Here is a 20,573-nt window from a genome sequence, read left to right as displayed (position 1 = left end):
CACACTCAAAGCCACATCCCAACTTTCTTTCTCCAAAAACGTCAATGATAACATTTCTCCTTGAACGCTTTGCACTTTTCTATTTACTGTTTAGTTTTCTTGTGCCGTGTAAAAAGATCTCATACATGTGTACATTCCAGCAGGATGAACACAGAGTACATGAAAAGACTCTTAAAAAATTATATTTTAAAACCGAATAAATTAAAATCTGAGCACTAACAATATTAAAACAAAAGTATTTCTGCTAGAAAAGACTCTCAGTGAAAGCAGACAGCACAGAGGCAAATCAAAATGCTTCCTGAATCTGATAAAAGTGAAATAAATCAGATTCACACATTCATGACAACAACCAAAGTGAAACAGAGCAAAGCACTGGCGCTCTGTTACTGAACCCAGAGAGACTTTTATGGGACACTTCAGAGTATTTTCTGACTGTGGCTGCATGTGTAGCCCTCTTTTATGGAAGCAGAGTACATGTCAAGTGACCTGCTTTCCATTATCAGCACAAAATGCGGAAGTGCTTTATCTACAAGAGAAGAGAGCAGAGCAGAGTCGAGAGCCAACACCTACACTGCAGAAAAATATTCAGGTCATTGAGACAATTAGCCTTTGATGAGGTCCTTAAATCTCACTTTGCTTCTGCCCAAGAATGAGGTGCAAACTCAACAATGGCTGGATAACCAGCATACAAACATCCACTGACAGTAAACTGGATCGGACTGTTTACACAGAGCCGCATTGCAATTGTTTGGTTTGAAATCAACCTGTCAATTCACCAAAGCTCAGATAAAGAACCTACATTATACAACAGTCTCAATATTAAATTACCCATTGTCATAAATACATTTACCTTTTCTGCCCTCAGCTGTGCAGGTGAAGCTCGTGGTGAGGTCTGACGTCACCGTGCAGGCAGACGAGGCCCGGTATTTCACTGTGTAGAGAAAACACATGCACATCTTGTAAAACTGACACCAACTTCTTTTCAGTGTTACACACATAGATTTTATTTTATAATGCCAAACAGGTGAGCATAACTTGTAGGATAAATTGTGGCAGGATGTTTTCAGCCTTTTGCATTTCATATAATCTGTGTGTGGTACTGATAATTGTGTTTCTGTGGAGCAGCTGTAATCAGTTCCACGCTCATCAGAGCATTCACACAGACAAGTCTATTGTTTGTGAGGAGTAAGAACAAAAAGGCCTAGGGCGGTCTATCTGTATTGTAAACAAGCCTGCAGACTCCACAACCAGTTGTTATGGTACAATATATTAGTTAAAGTGAAACCATTGTTTAATGAACCAGTGTTTGAGTTCTTGGATATTGGAGGGGAAATTAAGTTGGATGATTGTTTTGGAGGTTGAGGACCCCCCCCCCACATATAATCATTATAACTTTATGCAGCTAGATGGATTTATTGAAGATACGCATCCTGTGAAACAGTTTCTTTTATTAGAAATTTGCACTTTGGTTGAAAAGTGGGCTCCTGTTCATCATTTAGATCTTTAAGCTGGCCTCTATGTTTGCCGATTTAGGTCTTTTAGATGGAAACACAAAGGATGAGTGAAGGAGGCTGCACTCTGTGATCAGAGGTTGAACAGTGGGGAGGAGGGCCCTTCAAGTAGAACATAAAAAGAAGGGAGAAGGGGGGCCAGAGAAGCAGCAGACATAATGTCCTGAGGGGGAGGCCCATTACTGTCTGGCAAATACAGTTCGGATCAATAATGATCAATCAGGTTCCACTTATCCTGGTACGCAAAGCATAATAACACTGTCTTTGGCTCAAGGGGGAGAGCAGGAGTGGACCAGGATCAGTGATTGTGTGAGTGTCTATTTTACTACAGCAGAGTGTCGGTCTTTCACAAAGCCAGCAGCGTCAGCACAGATTTAAGGCTCAGGCTTCACTTCACTGCACTGAAAATGAAATTAAACTCAAAGTGAAAACTTCCCAACCATGGAAGACTTTGCACCACAGACCCCTGAAAGTAATTACACCTGCCCGTCAATGTAAGACACTGTATACAGCCAGCATCTCTCTCTCTCTCTCTCACACTCACTCACTCACACACACTCACACACACACACACACACACACACACACACACACACACACACACACACACACACACACACACACACACACACACACACACACACACACACACACACACACACACAGTGAAGTCAAGCAAACAACCTAAAATCTATACAGAAGCAAATAAAATAAAAACCAATTCTATGTTTAGTGAGAGCACCTACACCCAATCACAACTATTCACACTAATTTTATGCACAACTTGAAAAATAGATTTCTTGAGTGAATATTTGGAAAGCTGAAAAACAAGAGCATCACCTAGAGACAATACAGCACATTCATTATTGTATCTAAATTATTTTGCTTTGCTAAATCAGTAGAAGCCAAAATTAAAATTTGATTAATTGCATAGCCATACCTACACCACATTCACATGAATGTCAACAAGTAGCACGTGGCATTTAGAACTGAATGATAAAGAAACTTAACTAAATATTTTGTATAGAGCATTTCCTATATGTGATTACCCTTGAAGCTATAAATACAATGATGTCAGACTTTTCCTATTAAGCTCTGACAAAGTCACACTGTTCTCAAAATATCTCAGGTAACAAACTTAAAGCTTCATTCATTATTCAAAAGTAATCCTGCTTTTTACTGCAGTAAATTATATTAATTGTCTACCTTTTCTACCAAAGAGCAAATGTGATTACATTGCTGTACAAAGATACAACCAATGTGCGGGCCTCTAGTGTTTGCATGAGTCACAGCTACAAACACTGGACCCGTGGAGAAAAGATCAACAGGACTGAACGAATTTGCCGAAGGTGTGCTATGAAAAAAAATTCAACATAGCCAGGCTTTGTTTGCTGTAACTGGCTCAACAAAACCTAAAACAACAGTACAAGATATTGGGTTCTCTCAGCTCTCTATGTTAAACCAGGTAAACCAGGCTTTCTGCTTTGGGCTCTGTGCACGCTCACAGGAATGGAGACATTTAACGCAACATCTCAGTCTTCATCCACAGAGAATGGATCGAACGAGAGATTAAAAAAAAAATAAAATAAAATAAAAAACATAGGCTATAATCAATAAAATGGCAGAAAACAACACTGTAATATATATTTTTTAAAAATGTGTGTGTTTCTCCACTGACTGAGCTGCCCTTTATTTCTAACACTCTTTAACTCTAACACACTCAGTACATTTAAAAATCAGTACATTCATGTCTTAAACTGTCCCACAGCTTAATAAAGGAGACATGGCAATCACATACACTCATTCATAGTACAGCCCTCTGATAAACCACCTGCATACCACAAAGCATGTTAGTGAAAGGAGATAGATCTGCAGCACTGTGTGGTCCACTGGGCCTGATGAATGGCTCTGTCACAGCAGAGCACGCTGCAGTAGAAGTTCAGAAAATCCAATGAACACCATGGATGAAGACAAATCACCTCTGTGGCCTCCACAAGCACCACATGTTCACATCACTGGCCCTTCACATGCAGCAGAGAGCAGAGCAGGTGTCCACAGGTGCCTGCTGGACGGTCTGCTTGTGTGACTGAGACTTTAGTTTTGTCTTGGGCATATCTGTATAAATAGCAGTGGAGTCACTGTCTGCTGCTGTGAATCCTGCCAGGACAGGCCTGATGTGTGTATGTCTCTGTACATACGGTGTGTTTTCAGAACAGTGGGACACAGACTTCAGCGTGAATCTATAAATACATTCTTCTTTTCAGAAAAGAATAAGAAGCCTTATTTCAAAAGATATGTAGCTACCACTGATGTGTGTTTGTGTGTGTCAGTGTGTCATCGTTAGCATTATGTTGTGATTAAGATGGGATTAACTCTGATGCATGCAAATTTGCTGCGTCAGTGCTCCTCCAGAGTTAAGCTTACTGACGTTTTTAACTGACACTGACAGTATTTCAAACACAAACACTGTCTGCATCCTGTTTTACTGACAGTATGGGAACAAACATACTGTCAGCATACTGTTAAAGAGCAGTGTCTGTGCATATCTCTGCTCTTTTTGTTCTGCACCCAGGCATCAGGTAATATATTTAAATAAAAGGTCCCCACACTAACCTCTCACTGCAGAAATTTACAAATTATATGTCAGTGTCTGTCTAGAAATAATTTCAACTTATTAATGTCAGTTACGTCTTTTGTTAAAATTGAACATTTTAAAAAGGCACTTTAAAGATGTTTTCCCCATAAATGAACCAAAACATCTTTTTTCTAACATACACATTGAGGTCAATATACAGCAGCATTGGCAGATGTAATCTTGTATGTACTGTGTTTACATTTGTATATTAAATAAATTAACAACAGCAGATCCCATCTTCCTGGTTTATTTAATTGATTAACAGTTCATATGCATTTTTGGTTATGGTGCAGGTATTATCTGGTGATCAACATTTCTGATGGTTTGATTAATTGCTTAGCAAGCAATTATGTGGCTTAGCTATGACTAAAGTGAAAACAACTTCTTGTTTTTTAGACCTTTGAAAACAGTAACACATGTACTATGAATTTAAATCCATTCAGTGCCACTTGACACAGCAAAATGTGTAGATCTTAAAAGGGTCTAAATCTTCCTGAATGCACTGATACGCCAACAGATATTTGAGAATTTCCAGCGTATTTGTGTGTATGTTTGCATGTTTATAGATCACACAGGAGTCATGTAATGAGCTCACATGCTGCAAGAGAGGGAGGAGACCCCTATAGAGGGGGGTGGGCAGTCCCATTCACAGTCTAATGTTGGAGGGGGAGGAGATGCCAGGCTTCCCTTTTACATCTCTATTCCACTGCATGTCCCCTGTGTCCTCCCCTCTGAGTCACACTGTGTCATCTTATTCACATTAAAATAAGGCATTGGATGTGTTAAAAAAGAAAAAAGAGCCCAGTTTGCTTCCTTCCTCAGGGTAATGATCCATGGCTCTTTCCTGAGGTGTAGCTCCCCACTTAAAAAGAAGATGGACAGAGTGTTTGAAAAGTATCACTGCATACTAAAAATGCATGAAGCTAAGACTTTGGTTGCTCAATCAGCAGCTAATCAATACAAATTTCTTTATTTAAATGTTTGAGACTAATGAGCCACCCATTCAAAGGTTCCAATATGAATTTGCAGTGTAAGCATGCTCATTTTGCATTATTTGACACATATTAAGCAGCGTATGACTCAGCACACATCATGTGTAATGCAATCCATCAACAGATTTAGGCTCTATTTATTCAAAGCATTTTTGTAAAAAAAAAAAAAAAAAAAATTATATATATATATATATATATATATATATATATATATATATATATATATATATATATATATATATATATATATATATATATATATATGAGTTCCCATACTGTTAAATCATTACTGGCTAAGAAACTGGGGTCTGTACAGCACAGCAAGTTCAACATACCCAGGGTATCTTTCCTTGTCTTGCTTCACTTTCCCTAACATTGGCAATCAGGCTAAGTAGTCACATAGGTTTTCTCTCTGTTTTTTTTTTTTGTTTTTTTTTTAAATCGAACTCCAAATCAGACATTTCCTAACGTCTAATGTTTCCTAATATGTGAATGAAGTCCACAGACTGTGGGCTTAAACTCTGGGCAACATGGGAGGAAAATAAGTGATGAAGTCATGTGTAATACACAGAACTCCTTTTACCAAAACCACTTGGAAATGTTGCTGTAGATGTTTAATCGCTATGCTGGTGCTGGTTGCCATAGGAACGTGAAGGCGCACCAGCAAGAAGATGTATGGTGTAGGCGGTCGGCCGCAGGCGATCAGGACACACAACCTGATAGCGGAGCAGTAAATAATAAAGACACGACGCGGTAATGTCGATAACACGGTCGTCAGCTGGTCCCCCTGCAGCTCGATGCAGCGCGCTGTCACTGCAGCGCCAATAGCTTGTGCTCTCTCCAAACTTTAAGCGCTTTCAAGGCGCTGGAGTGGATCCTGTTATTTTATTATATTACTCTCCTCAGACATGTCCCCCCCCCTCCTGCTGTGGCTTATGCAGTCTGTCCATCTCTAACAACTATGTTGTATGTGAGCATCAAAGCATGTCTGCATGGCCTCTAAACTGTTCAAAGACATGAAAAAGCTGAGTGGTGGAAACGTGCACTCATCAGCAGACTTTCAACATCTGTTACTTGTTTTTGTTTCCATAACATAATTCAGTCTGGCAAATTGCTGGCATTTTATATGGATGTCATGAAGGACACAATCTATGGGCAATTTAAAAGTCATCTAAACACTCCTCTCTAAAAATACTCTAAACACTAAGGAAAGATGTTTCAGATGATTTTTTTTAGTAGCTTATTCAGTGGAGGATACACTGAACCATTTTTTATAGAAGAAATAAAGCCATCCCATAATGCATAGCAACGCATCACCTGACAAATACACGTAAAACCTTGATTATATTTTCTGTGTCTGTGAGTATGCTAGGCTCTGCTTAGATCTGAGTGATGTAAATTTCATCGTCACATGGCGAGCACGAGAATCTGTGCAAAAGTCCATGTGCCTGCCAATTTTTCGTGAGTCTCTGTGGATGACTTTACATTACAATGAACCAACTGCACATGTGTCCCAGGTGGCGGACTTCAAAGAACAACAGGAATGACTACTCAGCCATGGTGTGTGCAGATGTCTGTGTCCACAGCAGAGTAAAATCCAGCCTTCACTGATAAGTAGCAGTAAATGTTGATTAATAATGTATTTTCCATTTGATGGCATAACCTGATAATATGTTTTGAATTTTCAGTGCCTGGCCATGTAAAGCCCACAGCTGAACTATGAACATTACCTTTCTGGAATAAAATCTGCTTCTTATTAAGGTGCTACTTTATGTGAAGATGCAATATGAACATATGTAATACATATAAAAAGCTTAATTGACATGTGTTGACTATTTACTACAACTCATTTTGTATTAGTTATGTCTATCAATGTATTTTCAGTCTTTCGGATTGCCACTAAGCATTTTTCACATCTGGGTACATGTAAATTTTTCTTTAAAAGTAACATATACATGGCTGGAACATAACCTCTGTAATGAAGTGATTCTTCACTGGTAAGAACACATGGGGTTAAGTAAGATAAGTTTGCTACGCTTACATAATGACAGAGAGTCTTGAAGATGCACATTGTGCAGTCTATCTTCTGGACATTGTTGTTTCAAAATAGCAGACATTTGCCATCACACTATTAATGAGCCCAGTGTTAGTGCCGCTGGATTCTCTCCACACCGTCTTTCTCTTTTACCTTATCAATTCTCTGTCACACCTTTTCATGATCTCATGATGTTTTCCATCACGGTTGATGTAAAGTGATTAGGAAAAGGAGGCAGGAGGTAATTTGGACTATTCAACCACACAAGCAAAAGACAAAACCAAAAACCACTAACGCAAGGCCCCGCGTGCTGCTATTATCAGCCACGCTAAAAACTAATCTGACATTGTGTCATTCTACATCTCTACTTTACTGTCAAAGCAACTACAAAAAGTGGCCTTTTCTGCCTTCTAACTGTATAACTGTACAAATGTTTGAGCAATGATCTGCTGTTCAGGCTACAAAAATATATACACAGAGGTTTTTCATGAACAGAGGAGAGAGGTTTTAGTTAGAGCCACACATTGTAATAATATGATTAACTAGTTTTGTTCATTGGGATTTTATTTACCCAAGCATAACAGACATTTCTGTTTATCAAACAGTCAGATTCCCGAGACAGTAGAAACCCTGGATATGTGCTATAATTTTACCTTCACTTTTAACAATAAAATGAATATGGCTTCTTACAGCCCAGCCTGTATGTTCAGTGCTTATCACATGAAAAGGGAATTTTGTCACCACACAGACATTTTCTCATCACGCAGTCATTCTCTCAGCTCTTCAAGGCATATCATCTGCGTTGGTGGGAGCATCGATTACCATCTAGATGTTGTCAGCCAGCTACCTTTTGTATCTACTGGAGACCGGGACCCTGTTTTGTCTGACTGTCAAACAAGCTGCCAGATGCATTTCTGTGCAGTGACGTGGAGATCAGACACAAGATCAGTCGAGCCCAGCTACACAGATTCTTTAATCCAAACTCAGGCCAGAAGGCAAATTCCTGACAAGACTTACACATGTTTCTCTGCTGTAAAGGAGAGATTCGGGCTGCAACTCAGCAATTAAACTGAAAATAACTTTTCATAGTGAGAGCTGAAACTAACTAATTTGTGTGAGGTTATTATCTATGTTTACTCATTTAGTTTTTCCTGCATGCTGGATCCTGGATCCTGCATCCTGCTAACCCACATATCTGGATCTACGAGAGTTTCTGTTTTTAATTTTGGAGATCTTTCCAGAGCCCCTTTGATCACAGCACTACATTACACACAATTCAAACATGGGAAATTCCCACCTGGTAATTTAGATAAAATGTTGAGGAGCACATTTAGCACGTTCATTAACAAAGATTGGAATATCTTAGAAAGGACCTATTAAAGGGACACTCCCAACGCAAAAACATACAGAAGAGAGACAATAAAGGAGCCAGGCTGCAGCCCCTGGCCTTCATGGACATGCACTGTGAGAGCGTGCGTGTGTGTGTGTGGTGTTTGTGTGTGTGGCGCTGCAGCTGCAGCAGGTCCTGGGAGAGCCTTACACCTTCACAGCTGTTGCAGCTCCCACAGAGAGGTCTGAGGGAAAAAACAGAGGGCTACTGCAGCCTCACACTGATTAATTCAAAGGCGTGCACAGGGATCATCAAGGAAAACCCTCTGACTCACACACACACACACACAAGTTTGCATGTTTAGTACGGCATTTATCTTACATTATGGTACACCTAAAGTTTAATTTTTATTCAGTAAATCGGGAGTATTCGTCTTCTGCAGCAACATAAAATGGTGTAGATATTTTGTTTACTCTCACCATTGATTTTAATCATTATCTAAATCAATTATTTATTTTAAACTTACAAAGTATTGACTTTGATGAGTCCACACTACATTGTATTTCCTCCACTGCGGGTTTAACAAAATCTTGATTTCACTGTCGGTTCACTTCTCCATGCCATGTTGCACATCAGTGCTGCAACAATGTAAGCTTACATATAAACCAATCACTCTACACACTCATACGTCACTCAGAGGTTCCTGTGAGGGATGGCTGAGCAGTGGAGACAGAAATGAAATGGGCTTTATACAGTTCAACAGCCCCAATCATATTTTTATTTCTCTTTTTTCCTTCACAGCATGGGATTAATGCGTCAAATTTGAAGTGCAGATTAAATCTGACAAAACTGAAGAAAATCTCAAGCTATGAAAAGAACCAAACTAGAGAAAAGGCTGAAAAATTATTTGTAAGTTGAAAATGACAATCCAAAATTAAATTAAAAAAAAAAAAAATTCTGTACTTCCTGGGTCCAACCCAAAGGAAGGCCAATTGCAGTTTTGGAGCAGAGGTGAGAAACAGACAAAGTAATCAAACACAAATCTTCAAACTCTAAGAGCATGTTCTATTAAATGACTGCATTTTAGGGCTGCATAAAATGATTATTTTAGTAATCGAGTATTCTATCGATTATTCCATCGATTAATCGAGTAATCGGATAAGAAAAACTTTTTTTTATTAACAGTTTATCTGCATATTTTAACTTCCGTACTGCAGTTTTTCGCCCGTGAACAAGCAGCGGTGGATGGAGCAGCTACAAAGTTCTCTTTTCTTCACCTTAACACTTGCTGATCAGGTGCTTGATGAAGGACCTCCAGCTGTTTCACAGATTTAATGGTGGTTACTAAAAGAAAAAGCTGCTGTTTTGGACGCTGGAAAAACGTTTCCTTTTGCACTACTTGAGCTCACCGTCTCTTTGCGCTTGCGCAGTTAAAACCACTGCCTGCTATGAGTGTTCTGAAAAACTAGTGGCTGCAGGAGCCATGGTGAATGTGTGAGAAATGTAATGCTTTGTATTCACAAGCATTGTCGAAAATACGTTTCTACTGCAGGTCTATATTTAGTCACTAATAAAGGGATTAAAGTATAAAAAATATTTTGACGGAGCCCCTCGGTCCTGGGGGGCGGGCCTTCCGGTACCGAACCATCGCTAGTGCTAATGGCCCGCGCTCGCTAGCAAACCAGTTCTGGTAGCTACAGCTGAAGTAAAGACAAAAATAACAGCTGAAATTCTCAGCGAGCACAACACACACAGACACACAGAGAGCAGTGGAGGCGTGGAAATGAATATCAGAAATAGTTGGCACCCGTCCCGTAAAGTACGGAACACGGCATGTTACGGAGTCGTATTCCACGGAGTCCCGTAACATACCGAGTTCTGTATTTTACGAGACAGGTGGCAACTCTAGCGATGATCCACTCTATGTTAAAGGAAACCCATCGCAGCGACGGAGAGCTTTTTAGAATCTGTGTGTGTGCGCGCGTGATTCACACTCCAGTCCAGTAGGTGGCGGTAATGTAGTTCTATGTTGGTTTGCCAGCCACCAATAAACCCACAAAAAAGACGACGGAGCACTAATGCTGCTAATGCTAGTGAGGAGCGCCGCTTACACCGAGACAGCTGAGCGCTGCGGAGTTTAAACGAAGCATCGACACAGTAAATTTGTGTCGATAATTTTTTAGAATCGATTTAATCGATGAATCGTTGCAGCCCTACTGCATTTACACTTTTGCGATGAATGGGTGTGCAAATACCAAAACTAATGCATGCTAATGAGCTACATTACAACTCATAGATCATCTGAAATAAACAGAATCAAATTTCTTGAGCTAAATGTGCTTAATTTATGTAATTTATACGTGTCTTATCTGAGTTTAGGTATCAAAATGACTTAAAGGAAGATACAGGGTTTTCATTAAACATCCACATATAAGACTTGAACCCTAACAGAGACTTCAGTGCTGTAGTTAATTACAGACAGAAATATGTAAAATAATTATCACGCATTACAGAGAGACAGTTGGGAATAATGTTCATGTTTGCTCACCTGTCAAAAAGATGACAGATCTGAGGGCAGATCGTAATGGTAGTTCAATTACTGTAAATCCATCTGTCATATTCAATCTGTCTAGCACAATACTGATTAGTATTAGTGTTTCCCCATCAACAGCTTAGGTTAGCAGGAGGAGAGGAACTGTGACGTGGAAACAAATACACATCAGTAATTTGTGCTCCTGTTTCCACATGCCACTGTGTCACTGTCAAATATCTTGACTGTTTAAACCAGTTGGATTTATGAGGCAATTACTGGACTACTACTATAATTTCTCCCTAATCCCTTAAATACACAAACAAGTGCACCACTGAGCGGGTGGCAACACTCGGCTGTTTGGATTTGTAACGGGGGAAGTGGTGGTGGTGGACGCAAAGGCTACAACAGTAGCTCTAATTTTTCTTCAAAACAGCCGACCATCTCACCAGACCATCCCTGACTCACCATGCTGAACGATGTTACAGGCAGCATAACGTTCTCCACAGCTTCTCCAGACCCGTTCATGTCTGTCACACGTGCTTTCCCTGTGGAATAGCTACATTACTTTCTTTTCATGTTGGAAGAGGTAAATAAACTCCCTGTTATCTCTCTGTGTTAAACTCCACCCCAGGTTGGTGTACTACTGGATATAACTTTTATGGCAGAAAAAAAACAGAACTGTGTTTCTCACACTAGTGTATAAAATGCACTGTTTCCGCCTTCACATATTTTATTAGTTATTTTTTTACAACTGTTTTTTCAAAGAGGAGGCATGAGCAGGAGACTGTTGATGCCTATGTAAGTGGCTGTGTGTCTGTGTGTGTGTGGTTATTTCAAGGCTCTTCCTGTAACCAAATCAGGGCAGTGACAGACTAATGAGGCTAAATGATGATGAGGCTTCAGGAAGAGAGCCTCCAGCAGGGAAAAGAGAAGATGTGTCAAACTGCTGGGACAGAGTCGTGGCTTTCTTCCGGAAGCATTGCTTTTATAGAAACTCTATATCTGGCAGAAAAGAGCTGGTCTCATCATATATACGATATCCACCGGCAGTGGTCTGTGCAATCACAAGCTACCTAGAGTCATGTATTGATTATTACTTGATGGTTACTGACCCCATAAGTAAATTCCCTTCTTCAGAGGGAATTCAGGGCAGTCAGAGCTTCCTCTCAGGTCCTTGAAGTGCACGCCTTCTCATAAACACCATCTCTGAAGTGAATACTGTGGTGCTGATGTGAACAGATGTAAGCCCACATTCAGCAGCCTCCTGACCACACTCCTGGCCAAACACTCGAATTAAGGGTTCATCGCAGTACTTCCAGTGACCAGATCAACGAGGGCCAAGCTTGGGTTAAGCTTCAATCAAAAAAATTCCTAAAGCGCATTCCTTCATGGACATTTCTTATTAAAAAAGGGGGGAAAAAGATTATTTAATCAGTGCAGGCACAGAAATGAGCCAAATAGGGATTTTAAGGCTAAGAACTGGATTTTTTTTCCATAATTCCAATCTCAATCTTCAAATGCTCTTCTGCTTTCTAGAAATATACCTTACAAGTCCTTTGCCAATACTACTTTCAGATGAAATTATTTCTCTGGTAATCAGGTGATAGAAAAAGTATGAACTCAAGATGAGGATTTGAACCTGCACCTTCCAGTCTATCACCAGGCCTGACTGCAACTATAAACCAGATGCTATATATGAAGAACACACACTCAGGGTGTGAAAATCATTTTTCAAAATTGGGAGGAGGGATCCTCCCTTAAATTTTTAATTTTTAACAATAAAAATAAGAGGTAAAAGTTGTGGTAAGCGGGAGGTGCATGTCAGGAAAAAACAAAACAACTAAAAAACTACTAGACTAAACATTAGATCACTGCAATCATGTGTGGGATTTTCTAGCATTGTAATTGCTAGATTTGAGGGAACCAACTTCAAGCCAACAATACAACAAAAGTACCATTATTTTCCATTTTTTCTTGGTATTGCAGTTCCTTTCATAAATGCCAGACAACCATAAACAGCCAGGAACCTGCCAGAAAGCAGAACAAGTTAAATGTTGGCATTAAAGGAAGAAATTGACTCAATGTAAACAAAAGCTTAGAGCTCTGAGGGTAAACACTTCTTCTTTTCAACATTAAAGAGCACCCTGAGTGACATCCCTGTCAGTTTTGCTGATTAATGAGAAGTGACACTGGTGTCCTCTTTTCTGTAGCCTGCTCTGTGTCGACAATAGCAAAAGAGCACAGGGTCAAGGGGTGTGTGTGTGTGTGTGTGTGTGTGTGTGTGTGTGTGTGTGTGTGTGTGTGTGTGTGTGTGTGTGTGTGTGTTTGTGTGTGTGAGTTAGTGAGTGAGTGAGTGAATGAATGAGTGAGCGAGCTAGCGAGAAAGACAGAGAGATGGGGTTACAGTGTAGTCAAACAAAGAGGGCCTCTGAGACAAATCCAGCTAGTCTTTCTCTCTGTCTCTTTTTTCACTCAGATTCTCACTGTTTTGAGTTCACCCCACCCCACCCCACCCCACTCCCTGAATAGCACCACTGAAACAAGAGGCAGTTAGGACCTAATTCTACAAAGACTTGGTGAGCTCCCAAAGGAACACATGAGCTCTCTGAAACAAGCCCGACTGATCATTTTGCCCCTGAAGTTACTGTCTCTCCTCTTACTGGTTGTATAAGACTAAGAAAATGTCACTACACTCAAAAATCAAGACAGTGACAACAATATGATTTACAATGAAGTCATGTCTCTTGTCTGATCTCAGGCTTTGAAAACTGACTGCCTCCACCCACCATTTGTGTAGCTGTATGGCCTAGATAAGCTCAGCTGGTGGAGGGAGAGCATGGCAGGGTTAAAAGATAGCGGTCAGAGATAGAGGTAATAGTGCCTGCCGGTTCCTCTGATGCCTGTGAAATGATGGACTCCTTTGGGGTTATCTCTGCAGACAGTTTGTACCACAATTGTCGGTTAGTTCAAGATGAAGTGTGGGAATGCATCGGCCTATTGTGGGTGTAATACTGTAAGGTCAAATTAATCTCAGAACAAGAGAAAGTTTAACTGCTGCTGAATTTGGAGCTTACTTGATGCAACTTTTCCTCTTTTTATTAGCAATACCTGCCTCGGAGTGTATCAGCCTCACAAATGAACTAAGTCAAGCATACCGGCCTGGATAATACAATCACAGGCTTTAAATTCATCTCACGCCCGGTCAGGTTGCAGCATCAAGGTGTAGTCACCTCTGCTTCAATGACAGATGCAGCCTGCAGCGTACCCATCACACAACTCACACAGAGTACCAAAGCTTAAGAGCGTAAACTCACAAGAAAACAACCACCCACTAACGCTGCATAAGCATCTACTTTAACCTTAAATCATTTAGCATTTCAGAACAAATTAATGTCAGTCTCACATGTCCCCACAATGTAAATTGAAAGTTCCAGCAGAAAATGGCACAGCAGCTTGCTAAATGGCTCAAGTGTGTTTTTCCCTGTAGTTAATGGGCCGTGTTAAAGTCAACATTTCATGGTTGTCTGTTGTCTGAAAAAAGAAACAGACAAATATGTACATGAGAACAAGTTTACTGGGAATTAGCTGTTAAAATACAGTAAATGTCAGCACGGAGAGTAAGAGAGAAGCAAATGGCTATAAACAGCTAACAGAAAAAGAGCCAAACTTTGCACATACAGCCATAATACAGGAAACCATGAAATAATTAGTTTGACCATTTGTAGGCTATAGATGATTTTCACTGCTTATAGCCCCTATATTTTAACAGAGCTATTTCCTTTCTCTTGTTAAAATCATGATTGAGACCATGAGAGTGGATTGAGTTCCTCATCAGAAAGGAGCTGTCTGAGCAACAGGAAAAGCTATATAGTTATATACAGTTCAAATACAGCCTCAACCTAAACTGATATATATCTTTAAGAGGGCTAAAATATGTTTTACTAATGACCATGCACAGCAGTGTGGCATGCTGCACCTCTCCTCTTCTCACTCACCCTGGAATGAGTGGGTATTGGTGAATTTTGGCTCCTACAGGTTCTCCATTTTTACATAGAAGGAGGAAATAATTCTAACTGCCTTGTGAAGCTGGAAGGTGGTCTAGTTTCATGTGTGTGTGTTGGAGTGGGGGGTGGACTGAGCTACTTCAAGTTTCAACTTCATAGCTCATACTTTGCACGTGCAAGTTTATAAAAACATCTCAAAACACAGTTTCACGATGAGGAACCTTTAAAGGAGAAGCTACATCTCGACTACATTTATAAGACGGAACCATTACTTCTTTACCAACAGGGCTTCAAATTGCTCGATTATTTTGATTATATTCACAAAGTTTTGAGTTGTGAATGATCTTCTGAACAGCTGGGATTAAAACTTTACTTCTCTGTATATTCCTTGTGTGCACAGGGGCCATAAAAGGGTAGCTTTCTACAGTCACTGTGGTGTAACAGTTAAAAAAAAAAAAATCTTAGCCCAATAGAAATAAATCTGCTCTTTAAAACTGTGCACACCAAAGTACAGAGAGTGTGAGCCTTTTACAGCACATTTACGTGCTGGACGGATTTTACACGGTGGCACAGGTACTATCAGACAACCAGAAACAACCAGAAAGCATAAAGTTCATAAAGTTCAGTTGTTTGCAGTAAAAGGGAGAAAATGACTGATACGAATCTTGTGGCGGAAATAATGAAGGTTACAGACCCTGGAAGGTACACACTGGTCCACACAGTTGTTGCTATTGTAATGTGATTACAGCAGAATGGACTGAGGGTTGGCATTTGTTAGCAGAGGCAGCTGCCAATAAGAAAAAAGATATTTTAAATGTCCCTCTCCTGTCCTCACCCAACCTCTCATTTCATCTATATTTCGGCAAGTGTCATCTCCTCCACCCTGTCGTGACCCAGACTCCTTCAATCCACCACAGGGACTGTAGACAGAGGCGGCAGCAGCAGCAGCAAGCTAAAGGAAATTAAAAACACATCTACCACTCCCTTGTTCCTCCCTCTCCTCCAGCTCCTTTCTAAAAATTTATGGTTGCAACCCTGGAGTCCCAGATTATGAGATAGACAGATATGTGACTCGTGAGGTACAAGAACACAAACAATTCTCCATTAAAATTCAAAAGAACATTATTCTGAAAAACGTATATATAGCTGCATAATATAGCCTGAGTCATGTCTCTTACTGTAGACTCTTTTCACTGTCTGTGGTCAGGCTGGTGAGAAATTGCTAGGATTGGGCAGAAAAAGGCGTTCAGAGATGGCGGGGGTAGCAGCAGACTTGGAAATGTTTAACATGGAAAATACAAGGAGGAGGAATGTGTAGGGGAATCCCACAAATATGATCCTCTATGTTTTCACAGCCATTCGGGCAAGTTTTCAATGGCTGACTGCAAATTCTCACAGTCTGAAACCTCTAGCCATTATAATATTAACTTATTTTTCTTTTCTTTACTTTTTACAAATTGTTCCCGAGTGACTCCGCTGTGAACAGACCAACAGGACTGATATGGACAAAATCAGCCTTGAGATGAGAAAGAACTGGCACTTTGGTTTTCATGTCATCTGACTTCTTGAAGGTTTTTAACCCATCAAACCACCAAGCTGTTCATCTCAGCTTACTGGCTATCTTATGTCTAAATTTGGTCAAAGATTCATTTCTGTTGGTAGACTTCTAACAGCTTCTTTCCACACTTGTTGCTGTTGTTCTGAGTACAATCACCAAGAAATCTAAGATATGGGTGGCAGCAGGGATCAGGCTGGGACTTGTAGAAGCTAAGCTGTACATCATCTTATGGTATTTACATCATCTTCTTTTATCATTTTACTTCAACAGATCCATGAATTTGAAGGGATATTACTTCAAATCAAGGTAGATGGTAGGATTGTATGCTTGATGGCCTTCTCTTGTTTTCAGTCCTTGTATTGTAGCTAATCTCAATCAGCTTCAGAGACTAAAGTGTTTGTGTTTAAAGCGCATCAAAAAGACCAGCAAAAATTTCAAGGCATACCTGTATTCACATCAGCAAAAAAGATGCCTCTGTCATCTGGATTATCATCAGCTCCTCTGATTGTACTGATAAGGCACTTTTTGAGCATAGTGCATCCATCCCCATCACTTACTATTGTGCAACACTTCACGATATCAAACATATCTTCTTCTTGCCCGTTTTTCAGATCTCATGCCCTCTCAGAAGGGATGTTTGGTTTTCGACTGCCTCTTTATTAGCTTGCTTGGCATTGTGTTAGTATTAGTCAACCCCTCCCAGCAAATTATGCCCTTGGGCTGAAGACCGTTGAGAGTCAGGCAGCTTTTGCATTAGTTTCTCCTGTTTGTATTCTTGTTTTTCTCACAAAAAAGTGATTAGTTTTAACTTCTTGTAAATGTTATCCTTTGATGTGTACTAAAAAGCTCTGTCAATTTCAATTCCATTCACTCCTTTTTGTGCAGTGATAATGTTTGATTGTCACAAAATCCCCAAGTCAAATCTGGACTTGCCTTAAGGCACACCACATGGGAACCACTGCTCTTGTGTGGGGCCATCTAGTGAGAGAGTGCTAGCTATTTTTAGACAAAAGTGTCACTTTCAGGTGTTTGGGCACACTCACGCTGTACTGACAGACAGCAAGCCAGACATGCAGAGGCTCTGTAGCTGTCCTGATGTAACAGCTGGAACAGACCTCCAACTACTCAAAATACAGCTACATATTAATGTCACATGGCTCCATTATTGGTGCCCTTTCTGTTGAGATTTTTAATAAAGCCTTTAATAAAGTTTTTATGGTTTCTTTTCCCCCCTTTTAGAGACTTACTGGTTATACTACTGACCTCAGAAGACTGAAGGTGGTCTCACCGTTGTGTTCGTCACACAAAGAGCAGTCAGTCTATTTTCTTGCCGCGTGTACCTGCCTCTGTGCATGTTCCATGATTTCTTGTAAACATGCTCAAACAGTCCAAACACACAACCCCCAAACAACTCTGCCAGTTGCTGGAACTCCTGGTGAAACAGGAAATACAACTTTATCCAAGCAGCGTACACAACAGGGTGAGCGCGAGCAAACTGGGCAGTCAAGTTTCACTATGGAATGAGTCAGTGCACAACTCCACGAACACCGAGTAACAATTTGTTTTTTTGGCATTCATACCAGCAGCATGCTGGCCTGAATACATACAGTGACCTCCAGACTGAATACAAAACAGAAACTGGAGAGTTATGTAATTCTCGGGTGATTTTTCAAGGTGGTGACAGTAGGGCTGCACGATATATCGAAAAAATATCGTCATTGCGATATTGGCACGTGCGATAGGCATATCTAAAAAATGCGAGATAATTTCTAATTATTTAATGTATAAATCACGTCTTTCTTTATGTCTGCACTTTGACCAATCCCGCACGACCTTAAATGTGAAGGTGCCGCGTCGCTATTGGCCAGAGCGAGCATATGCTCTCAGCGGAGCAGGGAGCACGTACACGCACAGAAGGAAAACAAGCATGGCGGGAATTGAAGAGACGAGTCGAGACGAAAACAGAGAGCAACTTGTTCCTAAAAGACACTGCACCTCCGGAATTTGGGACTACTTCGGTTTTTCCGCACAGGACGAGTCACAGACACAAGTTCTTTGCAAGTCATGCCGAAAAATCGTGGCTACGTCAAGAGGAAACACGACAAACCTCCACAGCCACCTTCAATACAACCACAAGGAACTTTACAACGTATATTTAACATCTAAAAACCCACAGCCTACTCCGGTAAAGTCAAGCAAACGAAAGGCAAGTTCACAAACTAACATAAATGATAGTTTCGCTTCTGCCGTTCCTTATGAGAAAACGTCAAAGCGACACAAAGCTTTAACTGCAGCCATAACAAGATACATTGCAAAATGCACGCTCTCTGTTAATGCAGTGTCTAAAGAGGGATTTTTGGAGATGGCAAAAGAGTTCGACCGGAGATACGAAGTGCCATCTCGGACTTATTTTTCACAAGTAGCTATTCCGGAGATGTATGACGAGTGTGTGAAGTCCGTCAGGGCAGAGCTCAGTGAAGTGGATTTTTATGCTAGCACTACTGACTTGTGGTCCAGTCGAACCACTGAGCCTTACATGAGTTTTACCGTGCACTTTTTGACATGCAAATTTGAGCTCATTACACGCTGCCTATAAGTAGCATACTTCCCCGAGACACACACTGGTGAAAACATTGCTGCTGCCCTGCGGGATGTTTTGAACAACTGGAACTTGCCCGAACACATCTGGCAGGGAGAGAGTCCATCCATCCATTTTCTTCCGCTTATCCGGGGCCGGGTCGCGGGGGCAGAAGCCTAAGCAGAGAGGCCCAGGCTTCCCTCTCCCCAGCCACCTCCTCCAGCTCATCCGGAGGGACCCCAAGGCGTTCCCAGGCCAGCCGAGATACATAATCTCTCCAGCGTGTCCTGGGTCTACCACGGGGCCTCCTCCCGGTGGGACATGCCCGGAACACCTCACCCAGGAGGCGGCCAGGAGGCATCCTAATCAGATGCCCGAGCCACCTCAACTGGCTCCTTTCGATGTGGAGGAGCAGCGGCTCTACTCTGAGCCCCTCCTGGATGGCCGCACTCCTCACCCTATCTCTAAGGGAGAGGCCAGCCACCCTTCGAAGGAAACTCATTTCTGCCGCTTGTATTCGCGATCTTATTCTTTCGGTCACTACCCAAAGCTCGTGACCATAGGTGAGGGTAGGAACGTAGATCGACCGGTAAATCGAGAGCTTCGCTTTTACGCTAAGCTCCCTCTTCACCACGACGGACCGGTGCAGCGTCCGAATCACTGCAGAAGCAGCCCCGATCCGCCTGTCGATCTCCCGTTCCCTTCTCCCATCACTCGTGAACAAGACCCCGAGATACTTGAACTCCTCCACTTGGGGCAAGAACTCGTTCCTGAGCCGGAGATGGCACTCCACCCTTTTCCGGCTGAGGACCATGGCCTCAGACTTAGAGGTGCTGATTCTCATGCCAGCCGCTTCACACTCTGCTGCGAACCGTTCCACTGCGAGCTGGAGGCCCCCCCAGCTCGCAGTGGAACCCCAGTTCAGAAGACCCTTATGAGTGAAAAAACAAAGGAACAGTTTACCCTGCCCGGGATAGGGTTACCGGGGCCCCACCCTGGAGCCAGGCCTGGGGAGGGAGCTCGAGGGAGAGCGTCTGGTGGCCAGGCATTAGCCCGTGGTGCTCGGCCGGGCGCAGCCCGAAGAGGTTACATGGGCCCGCCCTCCTGCAGGCCCACCACCCGCAGGAGGTGTCGTAGGGGTCGGGTGCAGTGTGTGTCGGGCGGTGGCTGAGGGCGGAGGCCCCGGCTATCGAAACTGGCTATAGGGAGAGAGTAAGAAAAAAAAAACAGAGGGAAAGGGGGCACCGACAAACACCACAGTGGAGTGTCCAGTCCTCGCTGAGTGGCCTGAGTCCAGGCTGCTTGTCGACGATTTGTCACAACAGCCATTCAAAATGCAAATGCACCTAACAAAGCTCCTGCTGGAGCAAGACACCAGCCACTTAGTGCTGTGGTTT

The 20,573-nt window shown here is 41.7% G+C and overlaps 1 protein-coding gene across 1 annotated transcript in view; it reads right to left on the bottom strand.

The window, feature by feature from the left end:
* sipa1l3 (signal-induced proliferation-associated 1 like 3) overlaps window positions 1–20,573 on the bottom strand; it is an 82,291-nt gene that overhangs the window by 38,901 nt on the left and 22,817 nt on the right. The window contains 1 exon segment of the mRNA XM_030743848.1: window positions 851–931. The gene's annotated coding sequence lies outside the window, so the exon portion shown is untranslated.

This window comes from Archocentrus centrarchus, chromosome 13 (genome assembly GCF_007364275.1).
Source record: "Archocentrus centrarchus isolate MPI-CPG fArcCen1 chromosome 13, fArcCen1, whole genome shotgun sequence".
In the NCBI taxonomy this organism is placed as follows: domain Eukaryota; kingdom Metazoa; phylum Chordata; class Actinopteri; order Cichliformes; family Cichlidae; genus Archocentrus; species Archocentrus centrarchus.
Note: the sequence above shows the minus strand (reverse complement) of the source record. Positions and strands in the feature narration are given on the sequence as shown.